The following is a 12,715-nucleotide window of genomic DNA, read 5'->3' as shown; positions in this document are numbered from 1 at the left end:
ATTAGCTTGGCTCTAAATTTGCTTTTTTTTAGGAAGATTGGCCCTGAGCTAACATCCATGTCTATTTTCCTCCACTTTGTATGTGGGATGCCTGCCATGGCATGACTTGACAAGCAGTGCACAGGTCCACACCCGGGATCTCAGCCTGTGAACCCCAGACTGCCAAAGCAGAACGTGTGAACTTAACCGCTGCGCCACCAGGCCAGTCCCATTGGCTCTAAATTTTAATCGACTGCATCAGTGAACCCCATTTGTGTAAGCTCTCCTCAGTGGGCTGCTCATCTAGCAAGGTGATAAATTTTCCAAAGTTGTGAGCGTTGGTTAAACATCATAAGTCCTGTATTCAGTACTCACTTTCTTGTCTGTCAACTTACAAGTTTAAGTAACTCTTTATGTTGTCAAATCCCATGAAATGCAGCGATGCTGCTGTGATCCGCATGCTAATCCTTGCGCCTCTTGTCTGCCTTTTTCCCCAGGAGCATCTTAGTTGACTTGCTAGACACCGTCTTGTTTCTTCTTATGCATGTGTTTTAGAATCTAGTAAAGGGAGCAGGAATGTTCAGCAGGAGAAAGTTGAGGCTATTTGATTATTTTCTAATTTGGCTCACACGTCTAGCGGTCTTTTCACCACTATCTCTAAGAATTAATAATCGAGATTGCTTTACATTTCCCACCTTGTTTCTTTCCTTCCCTCTCTATGCTGTAACCCCTGGTGTATATTTGTGTTGTGCAGGAAAAAATTCATTTCTGATTAATTCACACAGGGGTCCCAGGTCTCTTGTAGTCAACAACATACAGCATGGGACCCTTGATAAAGCTGACATTAGCCATCTCTTAGGTTGAATGGGTTATGCCAACCCTGGAATGTGTGGGGTTTGTATGCTTTTGAGAATGTTATTGGATTCATACAATAAACCATGTTCCAGAGGGACGTAAGTTAAAAGATGAACAATAAATTGGGGCTAATAATAATTGCACTGCCAGGCAAGGATTAGCATCCTTATTACATAAAGGGCTATTTTGGGGAGTCATTTATCCAGTCGGTCTTCGTGCACTCATTAATTCAACAAAAATTCCTTAAGCACTGTATGTGTTGAATTACGTCCCCTTAAAACCCGTATGTTGGAATCCTAACCCCAGCATCTCAGAATGTGACTTCATCTGGAGATAGGGGCTTTCAGAGGTAATCAAGTTAAAGCAAAGTCATTAGGGTGGCCCCGATCCAGTATGACTGATGACCTTATAAAAAGGGGAAATTTGGACACAGACATGCACATAGAGGGATAGAGGGAAGATGATGTGACAATCGTTTTCTGCTGTTTAGACCACCCAGTCTGGGGTCCTTTGTGAAGACAGCCATTGCAAACTACTACAAGCGCTCACTGTGTGCCAGACAATGTCCTGCGTGCTGGGAACATGGCAGTGAACAAATCCGACAGCATCTGCCTTTCTGGAACTCACCTTCTAGCACGAGAACAGTAATCAAGAACATAAATAGATAAAACATGTCAAATCAAGATCTGCACTGTGAAGCAAATTAAGGAGACAGAGATGGAGTGTGTTATGTAGATTGGGGGGCAGTTCAAAGAAGATTTCTCTGAGGAAGTGCTATTTGAGCAGAGACCTGAATGAAGAGGAAGAAAACTATGGCTCTCTAGGGAGAGAGGGTTCCTGGCAGAGGGAACAGCAAGTGCAAAGGCCCTGAGGCAAACATGCAGTTTACCTTCTTGCTGTTCCTTGAACATGTCAATGTGTTTGGAGCACAGCAAGAGACCAGGAGGAGTGGCAGACGATGGGGACAGAGAAGGCCAGTGTCAGATGCTCTAGGACCAGGTCCTGGAAAGGCTTTGGGTCTTACTCTGTGTGATGGGAGCCATCAGAGGTGTTAAGCAGGGGAACAATAGGATCTGATTACTTTTTAGAGGCTCGCTCTGGCTGCTGTGTGAAGAATAAATGGTGGTGATGCAAGAATGGAAGCAGGGACACAAGTTATATAGGAAGAGGCTGTCACAATGATCCTACAGAGAAATCCTAGTGGCAAGTCCAAGTTGGCGGTGGGAGAGAGGATAAGAACTGGTACCTCTTGGAGAATTTCATAGTTTGAATGGATGTGATGTGCTGGCAGATTGGATAGGAGATGTTAGAGAAAGAGTCAAGGATGACTTCGAGGTTTGGGGCCTGAAAAACTATGTGACTCATGATACTATTTATTGAGAGGGTGAGCACTGAAAGAGGAGCAACTCTGGGAAAGAGAATCCAGAGCTCAGTCTCGGACGTGTTGGCTTGGAGATGTCTATGGAACATACAAGGGGAGCTTGGGAGAGAGGTCTGAGCTACAGATATAAACTGGTGAGTCTTCAGGATAAAAATGATAGTTTAAACTAAGATCTTGGCACTCAGGGGGTGATTGTGGAAAAGAGAGAGGTCTGAATCAGAGCCCTGAGGCTTCATCCAACAGAGGAATGAAAGAGGGGAGACCCAGCCAGCGAGCCCTGAGAACAGTGGCCGCTCAGAGGTGGAGCAGATTGTCCTGGAGATCAAGCACGGGGGCATCTCAAGGAGGGAGTGTTGAGCTGTCGATGGCTGCTCGTGGGTCGAGTGAGATGAGGCCTGAGAATTGCCCTTTGGTTTGGCAACTGGGAGGCCACTGGTGACCTCAAGTAAAATGGTTTTGGTAAAGTGGGGAGATGACCACCTCATCGGTGTGGGTCCCAGAGGGAATGGATGGTGGAGAAGGGACAGCAAGTCCTTTCATTCTTCCTTCAAGGAAATTTCCCAGAAAGCAAAATGAAGCAGCACCAGAGAGGGGTCTCCGGGCAGGTTTGTTGTTGTTGTTGTTGTCGTTTTAAGCTGGAAGATACTGTGTCTATGTCACATCCTTCCGATTTTGTGCTGAAGGAAATTATCCAATAGAAAGGGGGAAATTGATGATGGAGGAAACAGGCTTCTTGCAGAGCTGGTGAGGCGGATGGAATGCACGTACGGTTGAGAGGTTGGTCTTAGCATGGCGCCCTGGCCTCTCACATTCAGATTCATCCATTGTTATAGGAGAAAAGGCAGACCTGTGGGAACAGATGCAGAAAGCTGGGGAGATGATTGCTTGATTTTCTCAGTGAAACAGGAAGTAAGGGCACGAGCTGGGGAGGAGGGGTGAGGGGGGCATGTGGTAATGTAACTATATTTGGAGATAGGGCCTATATGGAGGTAACAACCACTACATAAGGTCATAAAGGTGGGGCCTTAATTCCACAGAACTGGTGCCCTCAGAAGAAGAGGAAGAGACACCAAAAAGCTCTCTCTCCGTGCGCTCACAGAAGAAAGGCCAGGTGGGGACAGTGAGCAGGTGGCGTCTGCAAGCCAGGAGGAAGGCTCTCACCAGAAACCAGCCCTGCTGACACCTTGGTCATGGACTTCCAGCCTCCAGAACTGTGAGGAAAACCAATTTCTGTTGTTTAAGCCCCCCAGCCTGTGGAATTTTGTTATGGTTGGCCGAGCAGACTAATCCAACAGGGGATGGGGTTTTACCAGACAGATGTTAGAGAAGATGGAACAAGGGCTGGTTATAAAGGTGGACAGAGTGAGGAAATAGATGCAGAATGCTGAGCCTAAGGTGTGGAAGGAACGTGGCAATCGCTCAACCGACGGTAGCTGCTGCTGGCTGCCCTCTGAGGGGCTGCCTCTCAGCTCCCACTGTGACAGGGATGTGCCAGGATGACAGTCACGTAGGCAGCAAGGTGCCGGTCCTCAGGAGCTCAGAGTCAAGTGGAGGAGACAGACGCAGCAGCGTCAGGACAGCACGACCAGCACAGCCATGAGAGATGGATAGCATTCTGATGCAGAGGAAATGTCACGGAGCAGGTCACGTTTGAGCTGAGCATGAAGCTGAGTAGGAGTTTGCCAGAAGAGAGGAGGCATCTAGGCTCAGAGGAGGGCAGGACATTTGAGAGAGAGCAAGGCATTTATAGAGCTTTAGTGCAGGCGGTGGGGAGGTCGTGAGGAGGCGAGTTGTAACCAGAATGTGAAAGGCCTGGAGTTGGTCACGCACAAGCGTAAGCAGAGGAGTGATGCCATAGATTTTTTTTTTTTAAAGAAAGGTAAGACTCCAATAGCAGTGCAGAAGACAGAGTAGAATGGGAAAAAAACTTCCGGGAAGCGTTTGCACAGTCTAGTGGGGCCTGATCTAAAAGGTGGTGCAAAGAGACACAAGAGAGCAAAATTTGGGAGAGAATTCAAGGTCTGGCGGCCAGTAAGAGGGGATGTTTGGGAGAGGCAAGGTGTGAGAATTACTCCTCATTTTCTGGCTTGGATGACTGGGCGGGTCATAACACTGTTAAGCATAAGATAATAACAGGTGAAAAACAGGGCGAAATGCTTGCCGGGGGTGGGGCACAGTGGTTGGAAGGGTGTTAAAGAGTTCAGTTTTAAACACGCCCAGTTGGAAGGTTCTGTAGATGTCAGCAGGCAGTTAAAATACTGATTTGGCGCTTAGGAGAGAGCTCAAGGCTGCAAAAAATCCTTTTGCTTATTTCATGCAGTAATTGAAGCCGGGGTGTGGCTGAGAACAAGCCAGCTGTCACTGGCTGAGTGCTCATCAGACGCCAAGCACGAACTTCTAGTGGATTATCTCATTTAATGCTGACAGCAATTTTATTTAGAGGATACTATTGTTACTGCTTGTTTTTTTCAGATGAATCATTTAAGGTTTAGAGAGATTAAGTGACTTGCTCAAGTTCACATAGTGATAAATGGATTTGAACCAAAGTGGTCTGACCCCAGTGGCCTTCTCTCGGCCCTTGGCCATGGAGAGATCTATGTTTAAGGAGGAGGCAATAATGGAGTCTGGGCAGGACAGTTTTTAAAAAATTTAACAGGGAACCAAGAAACCAGATGGAGGGCACTAAATGCTCAAAAGCTTCCAAGAGGGATCAGTGGAGATGAGCTTGGATTTTAAGCCTAAATCGGATGAGAAGACCGTGGATGCCTTCCTGAGAGCAGTCTTAGTGACAGGGCTGAGGGCACGTACAGTCTGGGGTTTGATGCAAAGCCGTGCACCCGAGGAAGGAGGGAAGGCTGGCCGCCTTAGACAAGGGCACAGGTGACACCCCTGGGAAGCTGACCTCCCGTGCTCAGGCTGGCGGGCTCAGAAATGAGTCTGCTGGCACAGAGAGCCAAGCCCATGAGAGCTTATGTTTTAAAACCAGAATGTTGATTGAATAATTGGTGCTGAGTGACAAACTACCAAGCGAGCCAGATGTTCACGGTTTGCTAACAAGACCGCTCTAGCTTGTAGGCAAAGCCTAATGATAGTCAAAGTGTTGCCAGGAAACGTGAACCCAGAGCAAGAGGAATCATGCAGGTAACACGACCAGCGTTGTCAGTCTGTGATTCGCTGTGCGTCTGTCTCCACCATGTACTATGCTTGCCATACGGTTCAGGTGCTCGTGCTTATGGGCCCCAGTACCTTCTCCCTTGGGCAGCAGTGGAATCACACTGACAAATTTTATTTCTCTGGATTTTTCTTTTAGAGAAACCATCCCGTTTCTTTGGTTCTGTGTTTCCCAAACACAAAAATTCTCGTACTATCTTCACAATATTTGCCACATCCATATACTACCAGTATGTACTATTATTAGCATAATGCCTAAAAATTACTTAAAATTAATAATGAAGATATTCATTTTAAAGGAATTTCATGTTACGAGCATAAATGGAAAGTCAGCGTCCTTTGCCACACATAGAAGGCAACCGTGAAGCTAAACACACGGCTTTAAAAAAAAGTCTGATTACCTGTTGTCCCCCTAAATCTTCTTGTACACCAGCAGTGATGCTCTTCCTACCCTCCGGGTACCCTCTGGGAAGCGCTCTCTGAAACAGCACAGCGCAATCACTGGATGTGGGCTTTCTCTGCAGCACCATCAGTTGTTGGAGCGACCGTATCCTGCCCCCTGGGCAGGGCGGGTTTACCGAGACACTATTGAGGTTTGAGTGTCACCGTTCTGTCCTTTCCAAGGTCTTGAATGTTGGTACCTAATTTTGTCCTCTTTTTACAAAGAGAACCCCTCACTCCTGTCTTGTGTAAGGTTTAGGCCCCAAACCTGTATCCTCTCCTACTTCTGGATCATTCTAGAGGTGGCTGAGTTCACCCCTGGAAGTTTCCTTTCTTTTCGTTCTGAAGGACTGGGCTTTTTCCAGGTTTGGTGACATCCTGCAGTTTATCCATCTTTGTAGGGAAAGAGGTTTGAGGAGTAGCTTGAGGGGAGGTGAGCGTGAAGGCAAGGATTGTGTTTAGACTAGAAAAACCTGAACGTGTTTATGAAGAAGAAGAGTGGATGGAGGGAGAATAAGGCTGTCTGGAGTGGAGGTAACTCTACCGGGGTTAGCAGTAGGAGAGGGGTGTGGCCTTGGGAAGGAGGAAGGACCCTCGCCCCCTAACCCTCTAAGCCAACAGGAGGAAGAAGGGATCAACTTCTTCCAGAAGGCTCTGGCTCACGTGGCCTCTGTTTTCTCTCTGGATCCTGAGAAGACATCTATGCCAAGGGGTGGGGACGTGGTGTGGGAGGTCTGAGGAGAAGTCTCTGTTTGGGATTTTCAACATGGAACCTGCCAGAGGGAGCTCACCAGAGGCAAGAGAAAGCACCACGGAGCAGCTTGAACGAACCCAGCTGGGTGGGTACAGGGCAGTGCGGTGCTAGGATCCGTCCACGTGACTCCGATTCTGCCAGGACCCGAGTCGGCTCAGGAAGGAGAGAAGGGGGGCCAAGAGGCAGAGGAAATGGAGATGCTGACACACATGTCGCAGGGATCCACCCGAGAGCAGACTGTTCATAGACTGGAATTGGGGACTGTGGGTCTTAGAGAGGTCAGAGAGCACGTTTAGTGGGAAGAGCACTAGGGGGAGAGGGGAACCATGGTCTGAGCAGGATTCCTAAAGGAGGGCTTGAGAAGGCACAAGTGTGAGGGAGGGTTGCCAAAAACGGGGGATGTAGAGGGGTGAGGTGGGTGGCACAGAGGAGATCAAGCCTGGAGGTCAAGGCTAGACGTCACCGAGGACGGTGGGAGGGTGGGAGACAGAGATCTCTGCAAGAGTAAGGGGAACGAGTGGGCTCTCTGGAGACGAGGCCGGGGGAGGAGAGAGGAGAATAACACACCCACGTCCTCATCCCGAGAACCCATGAACGGGTGACCTTACACAGCAAAAGGGACTTTGCAGATGAGATTAAGTTAAGGATTTTGAGGGAGGAGATAATCCAGGATTATCCGGGCAGGATCGATGTAATCACAAAGGTCCTTAAAAGAGAAAAAGGAGGTGAAAGAGTGAGCGACGCAACGACAATGGAAGCTGAGGTCTGAGTCCTGTGATACCGGCTTTGAAGATGGAGGAAGGAGTCACAAACCAAGAAGCATAAGTGGCCCGTAGAAGGTGGAAAAGGCAAGGAAACAGACGGTGGCCCCGAGTCTCAGAAGGAGCGCAGTCCCGCTGACGCCCGATTGTAGCCCAGGGAGACCCGTTGTGGGACTTGTGGCCTCCAGAATGGTGAACAGCAAACTTGTGATTCCTGTGCCACTCAGTGTGTGGTAATTGGTCAGAGCAGCCCCAGGAAACCCAGAGAGATGAGAAGCTGACTGCTATGAATTGTTTCAAAGGACGGGATTTTGAAAGTGAAAGAGCGGCATTCTGTGGGCGGAAGCTCCAGCCAGAAGAAACCACCTCCGGCCGTCAGACAGAGCACGTGTGCAAGGATGCTGTCTCCACTTGAGGGGGCTGCGAGGGACAGAGTCCTCTGGGGAAATCCACGCTTCAGTTCAAGCCAGAAAGTAGAAGGGGGAGTGAGGGAAAGGTTGAGAGTGTAGCGACTATTTTAACTCTTGGCAATAGAACAAGTGTTTCAAAGTGTACAGTGTAAATAGAAGACCGGTCCCTGGAGACCAGACTGCAGAGGAGTAAGAACGCGTAACAGGATCCGTCACCTCCAGGGGCAGCATGCTGTGCGCACACCACCAGCCATTACCTTGACTCACAGGAAACAGGGGGCAGGGCCTTGCGAGGGGGCCAGGAAGGCCAGAGATGGAACCAACTGTGTCCAGCAGTTCTAGTCAATGCCTTTTGCCTCCCCTTCGATGTAGCTGGCTGGTTTCGATGCATGGTGCCTGCCTCTGCTGGTCTCAGTCAACTTCTAAAATAAAGCTTTTGCTTTTTAAAGGACTGAGACTAATTTTAAGCAGAAAAGCAGAACGTATGCAATGTTAACGAATGAATAATTGGTATAAACAAGTCAAAATAAATTTGCTTCTTTATAAGCTGTAATGAAAATTTGTTTCTGATTCAACAGTGCCTTGCCCATGTTAGGCTCGTCAAGTCCTCACTGGATTTCATTGAATTAAGAAAAGTCACAAAGTTCTGGAAATCTTGGATTTAGCTCCATGCGAGAGCTACATCAGAGAATCATGAGGGAGCGAGGGGAGGGACCTTCCCTGCAAATGTCAGGTTTCTGACTGCAAGACCTCAGACCCGTTAGCCCCTTAGCTGGGCTCAACCATGTGTGGTCAAGGCCTCCGTTTGTACTCATGGCACGAGGCCTAGAACCAGAGCAGGCCGCGTTCCTTCCCACGAGGCCTGCCCCTGACCCCGGCCTTCCGTCTCACCCAGTCTGTGACCAGGGAGACAGGAGGACAAACCCAAGGAAGGCTTTTCTCTAGAGGAGCCAAGCAGAGCTGGTTAGCTTCCCACCCTTCGGTCTCCACCAGGCCGGGTGTCCTCCCGAGCAAATGGGCACCCCAAGTCTCTCTTATCACCCCAGCTGCAGAGAGAGGAAAGAGGATCCAAGAGAGAAACAAAAACATCCAACAGAAAGAGAGAGGAATGCAGCGACCAGCCACTGGCAGGCAGAGCTGTCGCCTCCTTGTTAATCTCATCAGAAGTTCCAGCCGGGGTGGCCTGGTGGCTCAGCGGTTAGGTGCGCACATTCTGCTTCTCGGCGTTGGGTTCGCTGGTTTGGATCCTGGGTGCAGACATGGCACCGCTTGGCAAATTCCGTGCTGTGGTAGGCGTCCCACGTATAAAGTAGAGGAAGATGGACACGGATGTTAGCTCAGGGCCAGTCTTCCTCAGCAAAAAGAAGAGGATTGGCAGTAGGTCACTCAGGGCTAATCTTCCTTAAAAAAAACAGTTCCACCTCACACCACGGCTCAGCTGTGTCCTTGACTTTCACTCACGTCAGACACTCCCCTCCCTGGGGTGGAGAAAGAGGATGGGGAACACTGAGTTTCTCCCTACAAACCAGCAAATGAGTATTCCCTTTCAAACTCTAAGCTCTTAAACGAAATGTTGCTGACACGTATGTTCGTTGTGTATGTGTTCACCCATTTGGCCCTTCCTGCGTACAAAGCTGATTACCTCTTTAACTAAGTACTCTTCCCTCTTATCAGAGCTGTGAGCATATTCAAGAACATTCGCTGCTCTTGGGTTCCCAGTGGACCGAGGCGTGCATTTTCAGGAACCAGCTGGTGTTTGTTTGCACAGCGTGTATCAGCCATGAGAAGGATAATTTACTGCCTTTCGAATACCTATTTCTTCCCCTGCGAGGGGGTGCACCTGCATCGGAGCCCAGGGGGTCTGGCTGCACTCGGCCATCACTGCAGACTGATCTTGGCTAGCTAACAGTCTCCGAAGCCAGACGCAGAATTGGCTGTCTTGGAAGCATTTGTCTGTGCGTCCTGAGGAGCTGCGCAGGGAGATGGGGAAGAGGACCCCGCCAAGGGCAGGGGCTCTAGAGATGGGACTCAACACACAGAATCACTGCAACGTCCACATCCCGTTCACCACGGGGCTCAGTCTCCTCACAGTTATCCTTGGTGCAGGAAAGGACAGGGGTTCCTCTGAGCTACCTGCCCACTTCTCCTTTCATCAGTACCGAGCTGGGTATCCTCAGGGCTGGTCCTTATCTTTCCAGAGACCAGAATCTCCAACAGGGCGAAATTCATGAGCGAGCGAGCTATCCTAGTTACACAGGGTCCTGCACTAGAGGCGCCCCATGCTTGGTGTGCTGCTCCACTGCGGCTGTCTGGAAAACCCTAACAAATTTAATAAGGACTCAGCATTCTCATTTGCACTGTGCTCTGAAAATTATGTAGTCGGTCCTGGTCTCCAGGATGGTTTCTTGGGTTGAGAGCCCTTTGACTTCAGGGTCACTTCTTTCATAGTTCATGCCCCTCTTTTGCTCGCATTTATGTGTCTGTGTCCATCTGCCAGACTGCAGAGTTCCCGGGGCGAGGGCTTGCTGACCTCTTTCTCCAGGGCCCGGAAGAGTGCCTGACTTTCCGTAAGTGGTTGGACAATATTTGCTGAATGACTGAGTGCCTGAAAGAGGCCTCAGGGACATTCCCATAGCCAGGGCAACAAGCAGACTATCGGGATAGTGCCACATTTGGTGTCAAGTTCACCATAAAAGGGGTCATTCATTCTGGACACGCCTCCCGCCCTCCTCCTCAACCATTTCTCTCTGTCTGAGCGGTAAGCTGTTTTCATGCTTGACTGTGCACCTGAGTCTCTGCTCACCTGACTCCTCGAGCTGAGCGGGAACCTTGTCCTAAAGCCACGTTAATGGACCGGGCTGAGCTGCTGTTGTCAGGGCTCAGGGAGACAGAGTTTCGACCTGGGGCTTAGGCACACCTTCGCCCTGGCCAATGGAGCCGGGGGATCTGAGGAGTAAATGGGAGGACAAGCATGATGACTTCTGAGATGGTTACATAAAGAGGGGTCGTTCTGTCCACTCCTGGCGGCTGGACCACGAATCTGGTGGATTCAGGCACCAGCAGCACTGTAAGAGCCACGTCTGTGCCATGGGTCACCGTGAGGGACTTTCCTTAGAACATTTAAGGCACCCAGTCCAACAATGTTTATTCATTTAAAATAAATTAGAGGAGACCTGTTTAAAGGAAACACCACATTGGGGGACCACAGATAAGATTCATTTCCGGGGGCCAGCCTGGTGGTGCAGCAGCTAAGTGCGCACGTTCTGCTTCTCAGCAGCCTGGGGTTTGCCGGTTCAGATCCCAGGTGCAGACATGACACCACTTGGCATGCCACGCTGTGGTAGGCATCCCACACATAAAGTAGAGGAAGATGGGCACGGATGTTAGCTCAGGGCCAGGCTTCCTCAGCAAAAAAGAGGAGGACTGGCAGTAGTAAGCTCAGAGCTAATCTTCCTCAAAAAAAAAAAAAAAAAAGACTCATTTCCAGCAGCTGCCTGGAGCTCCATGTTGACTGGTGTTCTAAGGAAAGAGAGCAGTGACTGGTTAGCCATGCCAGCACGGACACGCGTGCCTGCATTTACTGAGTCTAGCACAGCATCGAATACACGATAAAACCTCCGTGTGCGTTTGTTGACTGAATAAATAGATCAGTGAGGAGTCACCAGAATATGCCTCTGGCGTATTGATTATTCTGAGCTGAAGGCACCCAAGAAACCTCGGCTGCAGGAAGGGCCCTCTGACCTCCCCCTTTCTACCTCAAAGCAGATCATAAAATCTCCTGTGAGAAAGATGCCTTCCCGTACCAGGAAGAGAAGAACACCCTTATCACCAGAGACAGGGTCGACATCTGAAAGGATCTGTATACACAAACCGACTAAATTGCCCTGATCTCCCGTTGGTCCCCCCCATATTTCCTAGTCCCTGCCCCACAGTTCACTGCCTCCCAGCCTGAGCCCTTTGTCGGGCCACATTCCCACAATTTATAGTTCTTTTCATAAAGTGCTATATAAGATTTTTGGCCTTGCAGCTTCTTCAGGTCTTTATTTTCCTTCTGAAGACTGCTGTGTACTTGTAAATATTCAATTTTGGATGCTTTCCCCTGTTCATCTGTCTTATGTCCATTTGATTCTTAGGCTCCACTACAAAACCTGAGAGGGTGGAAGAAGCTTTTCCTCTCTGAGGCCATCAACGCTCGAAGTCTGCGCCTGGGGCTAAGTGGGAAATTTAAACAATTTCTTCAGCATGAACCTCAATTTCCTTAGGTGTAAAGACTTTAGATCTCTCCCAGCCCTCGCGTTCTGTAATCGTGTCAGCCTTTGGAAGATGAAGAGTGCACGTGTCGAATAACAGCTCTCACCACCCCCTTGTGTCTGCACGCGCCTGAGCCCCATTTCTTTAGGGCCTCCTGTGGGGCCTGGCTTAGTTTCTAATGCAGCAACATATGCAGTATGTTTCTCAGAGAATTGCCGGAATACGTCTCTTTTGAATCTGGATTGTGGCAAAGCTGGACTGTGGCTAATGCGAAATGGGGACTTCCAGAACCACGTCTTCAAGTGACCACCGTGACTTAGGACCCAAACTCACAGCCTTGTTTCTTGAATGTTCTGTAAACCTAAGAGACATGTGTCCTCTCCAGAGACTTGTGATTCTTCATGGCAGAAACTGAAAACAGAGACCATTGCCTTTGCCTGTGGCTTCTACGGAAGGGCTAAGCCAGAATGTGATTACTGCCTTACACTCCATTTTCCTCTCTCCTCTTCCCAGAAGCTGTTCCCCGCTCTCCCGCCTCCCGCATCTCAGACCTGGACATCATGCTTCTTCCCAGTTTCAAGAGATTCTGCCCAGGAGCTTAGGAAGGTGGCTGCAGAGCCGGAGAACCGGAGAGCGTAACTGGGCATTTGGGAGGAACCAGGTATGGTGGATTTGCCATTATTTTGTTCGTCTGTTTTATTTCGAAGGATAA

This window comes from Equus przewalskii, chromosome 5 (assembly GCF_037783145.1).
Source record: "Equus przewalskii isolate Varuska chromosome 5, EquPr2, whole genome shotgun sequence".
NCBI lineage: Eukaryota > Metazoa > Chordata > Mammalia > Perissodactyla > Equidae > Equus > Equus przewalskii.
Note: the sequence above shows the minus strand (reverse complement) of the source record.